General features: G+C 50.8%; 1 protein-coding gene across 1 annotated transcript in view; it reads left to right on the plus strand.

Moving 5' to 3' along the window:
- The window catches only part of GNPNAT1 (glucosamine-phosphate N-acetyltransferase 1), a 22,405-nt gene that overhangs the window by 4,093 nt on the left and 7,009 nt on the right, over positions 1 to 11,303 (plus strand). The window lies entirely within an intron of this gene.

Genomic DNA, 11,303 nt, shown 5'->3' on the forward strand with positions numbered 1-11,303 from the left:
GATCTTCTGTTAGTCTGTTATAGCTTGGTTTTGTTTGTTTAACTCGCCTTTTGATAATCATTTATATATTGTCCTTTTTTTTTTTTTTAATTTTATTTGTACACCGTATTGTATTATGACACTTTTAGTATTCACCAGCATAGTCACTGTTCTGCCTCTGATATGCAAAGTTTTTCATTACGATATGAAGTAAAAGGTCTATGAAGTAAAGGTTTTGTGTAACTAATGTAAAAAAACACAAATTTTATAAAATTGTACAGTTTTGTTAACTAGTCTCACAAGCCAGCTAGAATATTGCATAGATCCTGTGTATCAGCAGTACCTATAGGATGTCTGGAAGGGGTACGGGGAGAAACCAAGGAATAAAAAAAAAAAATAACAAAAAAACCAACACAACAAAAAAAATACAATTTCAGTGAATTTTTACCTTAAGTTAAAGGGGATTTCAGAGCTGTGCCACAACACCCTCAATAACTGATACCTGGGGCCAGGTTCATTAAGCCATTCCCACAATAATGCCAATGAGGAGAATCCCGTCCCCCACCCAATGCCGAGGAATAACCAGTGTTGTGTTCGAGTACTCTGTGGTTTCAAGACTATGTAAAAATGCATTTTATTTTAAATAAAAGTCAAATCTTTTATTTAATATTCGGCTGCCACTCCTGGTTTTTGTGGTTTAACTGACCTGTGGAAGGGCCATAAGTAACTCCCATAGGATAGATCCATCCTGTGCCAGCCCTGTGCTCCCTCACACTGCTCTATCCTGAGCTTGCTGAAACAAATGCCACCAAAAAGCAGAAGAAGTCACAGAATCACAGAATATGCTGAGTTGGAAGGGACACACAAGTCATAGAATCATGGAATGGTTTGAGGTGGAAGGGATTTTAAAGATCATCTTGTTCTGCCATGGGCAGGGTCACCTTCCACTAGCCCAGGTTGCTCCAAGCCCTGTCCAACCTGGCCTTCAGCACTTCAGGGATCCAGGGACAGCCACAGCTTCTCTGGGCAACCTGTGCCAGGGCCTCACCACCCTCACAGTCAAGAATTTTTTCCCAATATCCCATCTACCCCTGCCCTCTGGCAGTGGGAAGCCATTCCCTCTTGTCCTGTCCCTCCAGGCCCTTGTCCAAAGTCCTTCTCCAGATCTCTTGGAGCCCACTTTAGGTCTCCTTTAGATCCCAATCCCTGGCCAGGCAGGCAGTGGGGAAGCAGCCCAAGGATGCAGGGAATCAGGATCTAGGTCAAGCCCACTATTAAACAATGTCTCCAAGTGCCACATCCACACATCTTTTAAATCCCTCCAGGGCTGGTGACTCCACCACTGCCCTGGGCAGCTGTGCCAGTGCCTGACCACCCTTTCCATGAAGGAATTTTACCCAATACCCAACCTAAACCTCCCCTGCATTCCTCCATTTCTGCACTGATCCTCTGAGTTTCACACCAGGAAAGGTGTGAAACTTTGCTCCATAAAACCCAAGGGGAGGGGTGGCCCGATGATGCCGGGCGATTCCTCCCACTCCTTGTTCCCACCGCAAGTGGGACCGCAGCCGGGGTGGAGGTGTGCTCAGGATGTGCCAGGGATGCTCCCAATCCTGCCCCACAGCCGAGGGCTTGTTCTTCTGGGTGCTGGCAAGTCCAGGCAGCCCCGAGAGGCACACGAATGGAGGGGTGGCGTGCGCGCTCCTGGCAGGCAGCGCCAGGATTTTGGCTGGATGATTTTGGGAGCGGGTGAGGCACGGCAATAACTCTGGAATAGCTCCAGAGCTGGGCGTGTGATGGGGATGGCTCGCTGAAAAATATTTACCTCCCATTTCCCAGCCTGGGGTTATGCTGGATGGGGAGGTGTAACGTGGATAGGAAAGATGGAGGGAGATGATGGACCAAGTCCCCTCGGTCCGTCCATCCCACAGGGCTCTGTTGCGCTGCTCCAGGGCCTGAATTTGCAGCTGGAGGAGGTGATAAGGCAGGAAACGCTGAGGAGAAAAGCAGAGGAGGTCGGGAAGGGGCATGGGAAGGCAGAGGCTGCTGTCGGCTGCAGCCCTTCCCTGCACGGCCCCCCGAGGATGGGAGCTGGGAGAAGCCGGGTGGGAAGCACTTGCAGGAGGTTGGGAAGCAGGGAAAGGGTCACAGGGGGTTCAAGGTGATCTTTCCTTTCTCCTCAGACGAAAAGATGCAAGTGAAAATGAGCTGTTGCAGCGTAGGGGGATAAAAAAATAATGCGGTTTTCCTAAAATCTGGAGAAACACCAGATAAAATACAGCATGGATGGGAATGACCACACACAGAGGATGGACATGGGAGTGAGGAGGAAGCACGAGGAGCACGTTGGAAAATGGATCAAGGAGGGAGGTGGTAAGAGCTGGAGCCCATGGGAAGGGATGGATGATCCACCTCAGGGACAGGCAGCGAGGACAAGGGGGATTATGGCCATTTGTTCCATGCTCCTTATCCAAAGGAAAACCAGGATGTGGTGGGCGCAGAGGGTTTCCAGTGACGTGCTGGGGAGAGATGTCACAGACCAGGTGGTTTTGGGGGCGTTTGGGCATTAAACCCAAAAGCAGAGGATGAGGAAGGTCCTGGCAAGCCAAAGCACCGCAAATCCCAGTTCCAGCGCTGGAGGGAGACACGGAGGTTTATTCTGCTGATGCAGTAAAATCTGGCTGTGGTTGTCCCTTTTGGAGTAAACCAAATTAAACCTAAACCAAACCCAGGGAGAAACCAGCCCGTGGGTGTCCACAGCCCCCGGGAGTGACTCAGCCTCGGGGAGGAAGAGCTGTGACCGTCTGGCATCCACAGATGCGCTGGGAAAAAAAGGAACTATTTCCAACTATTTTGATAAGCACATGATGGGGAGGGAGGTTCAGAGCCAACAAGGCTGCTCAACCCCCAGTTTAGCCAAAATAAGTGGCAGGGATGCCTGAAAATGGGACAAGTCCAGCTCTCCAGCAAGCAGCAGGGCCAGGGGAATGATGTTCCTCACTCGCTGACCCCATTCCTGGCCCTTGAGGGCGGAAAAGGAAAAAATAAATCACTTTTTGTCAAGGTACTGATGCAAACCGGCTGCCAGGGTGAAAACACACCTCTCTGAATGCAGGCAGGGGATTTGGATGCCTGTGTGAGCCCGGCATGGGCTGGGGGGTCGGCTGGGATTCTTATGGAGTTTTAAGCCTCAAGTAACTTAATACCGTGCAGATGGGCAAGGCCTGGAGTGGGTTTAAAGTGGGATCAGTGGAGTTTTGAATGGGGGAGAGGTTTGCAGACCCATGGAGCTTTTAAAAACAAAGCAAACAAGAAATATGTCCCAAACAGGGCTGTCCCCTGCAGCAAGGAGGGGGTGAGAGCTGGGTATGAGGACACCCCGCTGACAGGAATTGATGGAAAAGGATCATTTGGGGAAGCTGTTGGTCTGGGGAGGCAATAAACCTCCGTCCCTGGACGTGTTCCAGGCCAGGTTGGATGGGGCTTGGAGCAACCTGGGATAGTGGAAGGAGTCCCTGCCCATGGCAGGGGGGTGGAATGAGATGGGTTTTAAGGTCCCTTCCAACCTGAACCATTCCACAATTCAGTGATTCTGTGATAACACAAACTGACCCCAAACCTCTCCAGAAGGGTTATTGCCTACAACCAGGACAAGTGGGTTTCCAAAAAGCCCTCCCATTCCTCCCGCTGTGGGATGGCCACCCCAGGCACTGGGGCTTTCCTGTGGTGGGCAGGGGCTGTAGAAAGCTCCTTAAATTAATCCGTAGTAAAACCAAGCTGGATGAGTCACTTGTGTCTCAGGAAGCATGTTGGAGACTCTCCAGCCTTCAGGCCAGGAAGGGGCTCCTGGGTGGCCAGCACCAGCTCCCTGTGGGGCTGGCTGTGCACAAAGGCACAGTCTCCCAGATTCCTGGTTCACACCATGAGGGAATGCGAGAGCTTTGTCCGACCTTGTCCTGCCTTGTCCAACCCCTCCTGGGTTGAGCATCCCAGGGCTGGGATCAGCAGCATCGTTCACCCTGCCCTGCCCCAGGAGAGGGACCCTCTGAGGGCACTCAGGACCACCAGGCATTTAGCTGGCATTGACTGGGGATGCAGGGAAGCCAGACCTGGTGTCGGCACATCCAGCCAGGATCCAGCCCAGAGTTGCCTGCTTCGATCCGGTTGCACTTCCCAGGTGTATTAACCCTGATCTCCAATGCAGGAAGGGATGGTGAAGATCCAAAGCCCTCAGTGACAGCACCAGGAACGGTTTAATTGGTCTAATTAAATTCTGACTGATCAGTGACTCTGCTCAAAACCTTTCTGGAAACCAGCGGATGGGTTTATTTGTTTGCTTTCAGTCTCACAAAAGCCCTGTGTGCTTTTATTTGTGGCACCGAGGCACTAAAGAGATAAAAGATCCATAAATATCTGTTGGATGTTATAGATTTTTTTTAAAAAATTAAGTTCCTCCCTGCTTGCAGCTCCTTCCCGTAAGCACCAGTGCAATGCAGCTTCCATCGGCATCCCAGCCTTCCCTTTGAAATCCCCTGCATCCTTCCAGCTGTTCCACATATTTCAGGCTTGAGTGGCCCCCCAGAAACTGCTCCTTCGGTTTCCTTTAAGCTCTCCCTGTCTGGTTTTTGTAATTCCAGAATGCAAACAGGGACTTTTCCCAGGCTGCAGGGTTGTGATACCCTCAGGATGCAAACCTGGACCTCCCTCCCACGGGTTGCTGAAAACAGCCAGTGGGCTGGGTGGGAAACACCAGTTTAAGGAGAATTTAAAAACCCAACATGCCAAATTCATCCCAAAAAAAAGCTGTCAGGGAGCTCAAGGCTTTGATCAGCATTTGATCTGATCCGTGGAAGAGGCTGCGGAGCCGCACTTCAGGAGTTTTCCTTTTTTTAGCCTGACACAGGAGCAGCAAAATATTTTCCTAAATCCCCGGTGGCTTGGAGAGGCCAATCCTATATTTCACAGTGGCTCAAATACGCAGGAACCTGTCAGACACTTAAATAATTCAGGAATTTTTCCCTTTGATCCCTAGTTGAGACAAAGACCTGGTAACAGAGCTCCCATGTGCTGTCGGCTCCTGGTGAAGCTGCAGATTCCCAGCTGGTGGGAAGCCTCTGGCTGAAGGAATCCCACTCCCCCTCCTCTTGAGAATGCAGCAGTTTGAGCAAATAAAGCATTTGCTCTGGGTTTTATTTTTGGCTTGTGGTCAACAGCTGGTCAGTCCCTAATGAGCGAGCTGGGCTTTGATTTCCTGCCTGGAAAAGGGGGTGAGAAATGGGAGAGGATCTGGGTTAGAAATCTGACTCACATCAGTGATCCCGGCTGGGAGTTGCTACCATTAATCCCTTGCCTGAGGACATGTTCCAGAGGGAGGCACTGGATCTGATCAGGGACAAGTATGAGGGGACACAGGGGAGTTTCAGGGGTTCCCAGAGAAAGTGAAACTCCCTCATCCCAGGCTGTCCAAGGAGAGGCACCACATCCCACTGCACTGCCCTCCAAACTGGGCTCAGGGGATGGGATGACAGCGGCTCAGTTGTTCCTTGTGTGTAATTCCTTAATCACAGAATCCCAGGATGGTTTGGGTTGGAAGGGAGCTCAAAGCTCATCCAGTTCTTCCCCCTGCCATGGGCAGGGACACCTTCCACTAGACCAGGTTGCTCCAAGCCCCATCCAACCTGGCCTTGGACAATTCTAGGGATGGGGTAGCCACAGCTTCTCTGGGTAACCTGTGCCACGGCCTCACCACCCTCACAGGGAAGAATTCCTTCCCAATATCCCTCTAAACCTGCCCTCTTTTCCACATCTTCTTTCCTTTCAGAGCACCTGGGCCCTCTGAGCTCCCCACCAGTGGGAGATGCTGAATAAGCCCATCTAATTCCTGCTCACCCAGAAGACAGACCTCATCTGGGACACTCTGGAAAAATCATGTTCCTGGTTTCCCTAATGGCTCTCAGCAGATTTAGGCAGGAGGGCAAAGACCTGCTGTTCTCCAGCAGTCACCCTGAGGAAAGTTCTGTGTGTTCTGCTTTTGCCCTGACAAAGAGGGCAAGGAAAGCTCTTGGGAATGGCAAACCTGGGAATAACCCTGCCTGTCCTTCCAGAGGGACAGAGCTGCCCCAAGGCCGCCTCCAGCCCCCATCCATGCTGTGTCCCATCATGAGGGACCACATCTGATTCACATCATCTCACAGCTGAAAATCCCATGTCAGGCACTTCCAGGAAAATGGTCTTACATCCGGGGGACTCTCCTGGAGCTCAGGGTGAGCTGCAGGGTCTGGATGATGGCTGTGGGCAGCTGCTTTATCTCCTGAATGTTCTTCCCCTTCCCATAAACAGGAGGAGCAGATGGAAATGTGTCTGAGATGGATTGGGAAATGAAAGAAGGGGAGGAAGAGGGGTGTTAAATCTTCAAAAGCACTGGAGTGCCGGATCCTGGAAGAGAACTGAAGTGAGAACAGGGAATGTCACTGGTGAGGGAACGAGATGAGCGCCAGGGAAAGCACCAAGTGAGGGCTTAGAACATTTTCCAGGGCAGAGCCCAGCTCCAACTATTGCCCCAGCACCCACAGCCAAACCCTGCATTGTCCCAGACATCCACACGGCCTGGGAATGAGAACATCTGGAACCTGCGCTTCAGGAATTGTCCTTCAAGCCCTCTGTGACCAAGCCAATCCCCACCCCTTAATGACACCGTTAATTAAGCAGAGTTCAGAAATAGCCCTGCAGGATTTCCTGCCTTCCCTCCCCTCCAACTACAGCACGAGGTAAGGGGAAGGAGGAGAAGCTCATAAAGCAGAATTAAGGGAAGATGCTCCGTGGAGCCAAGGGTACATCCCTGATTAATTCTTTTCCTTTCATTTTGAGCGATTCCTGCCTTCCCCTGCCCAGGCACACCCAAAGCACAGCTCACCTTTCCCATCCCAGGTGTGTAAGCTCTCCAAGATACACTGGGCTTCATTAAATTCAGGTCACTAAATTCCCAGGAAGAGCCCAGGTAAGGGGGATGCGAGCAGTGGCAGGAATCTCGTTGTCTGCCCGGGTGCAGGAGCAGATCCGGATATGGAACAAGCTGAAATCTGATGTGTAATAACTCCACCTAGAGGGAAAAGGGATGGTCAGGAGAGAGGAACACGGCTGAGCATGTTCCCAGTTGCCTGTCTGGCACTGAGGGGGGATCATGGCCTGGACACAGGGATAGCCACTGACACAGCCATAGAATTATGGAATCCCAGAATGGTTTGGGTTAAAGGGACCTCAAAAACCATCTCATTCCACCTCCCTGCCCCATCCAACCTGGCCTGGAATACTTCCAGGGATCCAGGGGCAGCCACAGCTTCTCTGGGCAACCTGTGCCAGGGCCTCACCACCCTCACAGCCAAGAATTTCTTCCCAATAGCCCATCTAAATCTGCCCTCTGTCAGTTTAAACCCTCAGTCCCATGGGTGTATCCACCATCATCAGTTCCCAGTGAGCCCAAAGCTAGCTTGGATCTAAAAGCCCATCCCCAGGTCCCTTTCCATCCCCAGGACCAACCTCCACTTACTGGCCTCACATAGGGAATTTGTGGCCATTCCAGAGGCCTTGGCAACTCTCCAAGTCCTTCACTCAGGGCATTTTCCTCCATGCTGGCACCTGGAGTTTGACCCCTCCTCGGCATGGACATCTCCATGGGTGGGTCACATAGATCAGAAACCAGAGGGGGGAAATCAGAGCAAACATGCAACTTGTCACGGACCCCTCCCAGTGCTCTGATACACCCAGAGCTAAAATATCCCCCAAATCCAAGTGTTTGCTCTCCACAACCACCTGCTCTGGCTTCATTTCCCTTTTTTTTTTCAACAGCAGATCCATCTGCAGTTGGGTCAGAGGTAATAAAAGCTGGGAAGTGCCTCCTGTCTCATCCAGATCCTCTGCCCATCTGCAGGCAGAACCAGCTCCATCAGAGCTGGGGTAGGTTGGACACTGTCTCCCCACTATGTGCAATGGGAGGGGTGGGAGTTCATTCAGAGGGAAATTTGGGATTGTTCTCCCTGCTCATGGCTTCATCAGCACTAAGGGATCAGGGATGGAGCCCTTCCCGCTGCTCATCCCACCAAGGTGGCAATTTTGTCCTCAGGTTTCAGCTGATCTGATGATGCAGGATAGGCCCCACAGCTGCAGAGAGGCCAGTTTTGTCCCTGACATATATCCCCCAGCAGCCATGGAAGGAGAGGATGACAGATCAAGGCTGTGTTTCCTTTGGGGAAGCTTCAATCCCGAATTTAATGGAGCTCATAGAAATACAAGCTTTGGGAAATACAAGAAGATGCTCCTTCAGTGTCCCACTGATGGGATGTCAGGTGACAGCGTGTCTGCAGAGACACTCACCAGACGAATGTCACCTTGGTGGAAGGGAAACAAATAAAACCTACTATTTAATCCATCCAGAAAAACGGCTTGTGGAATCCACAGTGTGCTCATTTTGTACGGGAAGATCTGTCACTGGGAGTGCTCTGCCTGTGGCTGGTGAGAAAATGTCCTTTTAACTGCAGGGATCCCAAATCTCTGGAGTCACCCGCAGTGCACATACCTCTGTATCTGCAGCACTTTGGGATCAGAAGCACCATTTGGGCTTCATCCCCCATATATCAGCCACATCCGTGATCTGATCTCAGCACCAGTTTTCTGGGATGAGTTGATGCTATCTTACTTCCCATAAAACACGTGCAAAGGAGGGCGACAGCCATAAATAAGTTTGGAGCTGGTTTTGTGTATTTTTCAAGCTCTGACTTGGACTCTAGGCCAGGATATTTGAGCACTAATGAGGCGAGATGTTGTCAGCCTCAGGCAGGGATTTTCTCCATGAAAAAAAAAAAAGTGGGTTTGGGAAATGAAGAGGAAAGATGAGAAACCCTGAAGACACTGAACACTTCCAACCTCCATGGATGGCAGGCTGGGGCTGCAACACACCTGTGGTTCCCAACACTTCCCCTGAAGTTAAATTACATTTGGCTGCTTGGATAATGATGGGATAATTACTTCCAGTGAGGCAGACACAGTCCAGATGCACTTCTCCTTCCATAACTGCTCTAACACCATCCTAAGCCCCAAGGAAATGCCATTTCCCAGGTCCCAGGGGGCCAGCTGGATGGCAGCAGAGCTTTGCCAGGTTTCCTCTTGACTTTATTTCATCCATCTGCAGGAAACACTTGGGGACACACAGCAGCATCTTTCTTTCCAGGGAATAAACAGGAGTTGGGTCCTCTTCAAAATCCAGGTGCTCGGAGCTGGTTTGTTCAGCTCTTCACACATTTCCACCCCCCAGGATTTACTGGTGGTTGGATACAGCCCTGTCTAGGAGAGGTTAAAAAGAACTAAAGAGTCAGGTCCCTGGGTATTCCAAGCCCTAAGCATGTTTCCAAAACAGAATGTAAACACTTTTATTGTGGCAGGGATTTATTCGTTCTTCCTGCCTTGTGTCATGGAGCCGAAGGAAAGGAGAGCACTTTTTCCCCCCTCATAAATAGCAGGGCGTGATCGGGCTCAGACATTTACACCAAGCAAGTGCATGGCTCCTTTCCCACCCTTCTGACGGTCCTGCTGTCAGGAATTTTCAATTTCCCTGCTTTGTGACCGCCCTGTTCCAGCGCTGGCAAATTCGGAGCAGCCAGAAGATATCACTTGGCTGGAGGGGTTTTTTTTCCCTTCTGCAACAGAATATGCCACAGTGGAATTGTCAGAGAGGACATGTGGAAATGTGGAAACCAGTGGAAATGTGTTATTTCAACCTTCCCCTTGGTCTTCAGCAACCAAAGCCTGGCCTCGGAGGTATCGGGAGGATTTCTCTGTTGGCTTCTCTGGATCCTCCCTGGCCCTGGTAAGAATCATAGGATATCCTGAGTCAGAAGGGATCCACAAGGATCATCCAGTCCAACTCCTGGCCCTGCACAAGCACCCCAACAATCCCACCCTGTCCCTGAGAGTGTTGTCCAAACCCTCTTTGATCTCTGGCAGCCTTGGGGCCGTGCCCACTGCCCTGGGGAGCCTGGGCAGTGCCCAACCACCCTCTGGGGGAAGAACCTTTTCCCAATATCCAAACTAAACCTCTCCTGACACAGCTCCAAACATTCCCTCAGGTCCTGTCACTGGTCACCAGACAGAAGCAAAGCACATTTCAAGTGTTGACTCAGCAAAGTGGCTGATCTCTGATCCAGCTTTCCTGTGCTGGACAAACTAATCAATATAATTGTCCTGTTGAAGCGAGTCCAGAGGAGGCCACCAAGGTGATCAGAGGGATGGAGCACCTCTGCTATGAGGAAAGGGTGAGAGAATTGGGATTGTTCAGCCTGGAAAACAGAAGGCTCTGGGGTGACCTAATCGTGGCTTTCCAGTACCTGAAGGGAGCTACGAGAAAGATGGAGAGGGACTATTTACAAGGGCCTGGAATGACAGGATCCAGATCATTTCCCCGCTCTGGTTTAGACTCTTGGTGTTGCAAAATCCACATGCAGAAAGGTTTGTCAGCACCTGTGGTGGTAAATAGGACAGCACTGGTCTCCAGGACTGACAAACCCAGCCCTGCTGGGGCAGGACAAAAGGTTTAACTGGGGGAAAGAAAGGATTTTTTCATCTTTTTTCAATATCCCACTAGAGCACAGGAGCTCTGGAGGTCGGGAGCTGAGATACACACACAGAGGATTGTGGTGCTCAGCTGTTAAATCCCATGGGCCAGATGGACCCTCTGGGTCAGGATGTCCCTACACAGCAGGTCGTTGGAAACTGGGAGGATGCACCTGGATGAGGCTCGTCCAAAAGTCACGGTATTCTCAGCGCAGGCCCAGGACCTCTGCTCTGAACCTCACTGGGGAGAGCTGGGCTGACCCCATGTGGTCGTGGCCTTGTTATGGCACGATTTGGGCTTTAAAAAGTCTTGAGTTTCCCCACTGACTTAGGCAAAACGTAAAATCTACCTCATATGCATAAAATCTTTCCGACGAGGAATAGGCACCATGGAGGCAGTTCAGATAAACCTCTGTCATTTTTCATGCAGGGGAAATGTGTCCACACTCCCAGTTTCCCTGTCCAACAAGCCAAAGCAGTGCAATATAATGTTCATTTTTATTGTGGATGGGACACTCCCGGTCCTCTTAATCCCTCAAAACAAAGGAAATAAACAGAGAAGGGATAGAAGGGGAAACTCATACCCAGTTTGTGCCTTTCCCTTGCAATAAAAGGTTAAATGTTGCAGTGACTCCCTTGGCTCCAGTCTGGGAGCTTCGCCCCCAGATTTTGGGTGTGCCTGAACCCAGGGAGGTTGGTGCATGTGTCATCTGGTCACTCTG

The sequence above is a fragment of the Corapipo altera genome, unplaced genomic scaffold (genome assembly GCF_003945725.1).
Source record: "Corapipo altera isolate COAL_440 unplaced genomic scaffold, ASM394572v1 169, whole genome shotgun sequence".
Classification (NCBI taxonomy): domain Eukaryota; kingdom Metazoa; phylum Chordata; class Aves; order Passeriformes; family Pipridae; genus Corapipo; species Corapipo altera.